At 48.6% G+C, this 733-nt stretch overlaps 1 non-coding gene across 1 annotated transcript; it reads right to left on the bottom strand.

The window, feature by feature from the left end:
- Positions 1-453: 453 nt before the first annotated feature.
- TRNAK-UUU (transfer RNA lysine (anticodon UUU)) lies at positions 454-526 on the bottom strand. The gene has a single exon. It is a non-coding gene; the product is annotated as a tRNA-Lys (tRNA).
- Positions 527-733: the final 207 nt, after the last annotated feature.

Below are 733 nucleotides of genomic sequence, written 5' to 3'. Positions count from 1 at the left end.
TGTGGGTTGGGATTGAGGGGTACTGGGAATAGGAGAGGGCTGTGGATTGGGACAGAGGAGAAAGGTGAAGAGGAGTAGGCTCTGGTTGGGAGTGAGGAGCAGTGTGCATAGGAGGGACAGAGGGTTGGGATTGAGGGGTGCTGGGAAAAGAAGGGACATGGGTAGAGCATCCTCATTTGGGAATCCAGCAGGAAAGAGGAAGGCAGCAGTTGATTCTAGTTCCTTAGGGATATTCTGTGTGTTTGTATGTGTGTGTGTGCAGGGAAAGAACATGCTATATGCCCAGAGGCCTTTATTCCTCCAGGCTGCAAGGACAGAGGGGCTGTCGGGAAGTTGCCCCTTCAAACCCATACACAAAAAGGGCTTTCGGAGGAAAGGGAAAATCCTGAAGAGAAAAAGGAACATCAAAGAGGCCTCAAGGAAGACAGTGTAAGATCCTTAGGAGTAGTTTATCACCTGACCAGGGACTTGAACGCTGGGCCCTCAGATTAAAAGTCTGATGCTCTGCCAACTGAGCTAGTCAGGCTCACAAAGGCAAAGAGCAAGTTGGTGCAGAGGAGAAACTAGTGAAGAAAACAAGAGCAGGAAACAATAGGGGAAACCTGCTGCTCTGTGTGGCCTGGTCAACACTACAAGTTCATATCGAATTTAGCAGCATTAAATCGCATTAGCCCTGCACCCGTCCACAAAACAAAGCCCTTTCTATCAATATAAAGGGCTCTTAGTACCAATA

This window comes from Gopherus flavomarginatus (assembly GCF_025201925.1).
Source record: "Gopherus flavomarginatus isolate rGopFla2 chromosome 13 unlocalized genomic scaffold, rGopFla2.mat.asm SUPER_13_unloc_3, whole genome shotgun sequence".
Taxonomy (NCBI): Eukaryota; Metazoa; Chordata; order Testudines; family Testudinidae; genus Gopherus; species Gopherus flavomarginatus.
The sequence above is the reverse complement of the archived record's forward strand: the minus strand, read 5'-3'. Positions and strand labels throughout refer to the sequence as shown.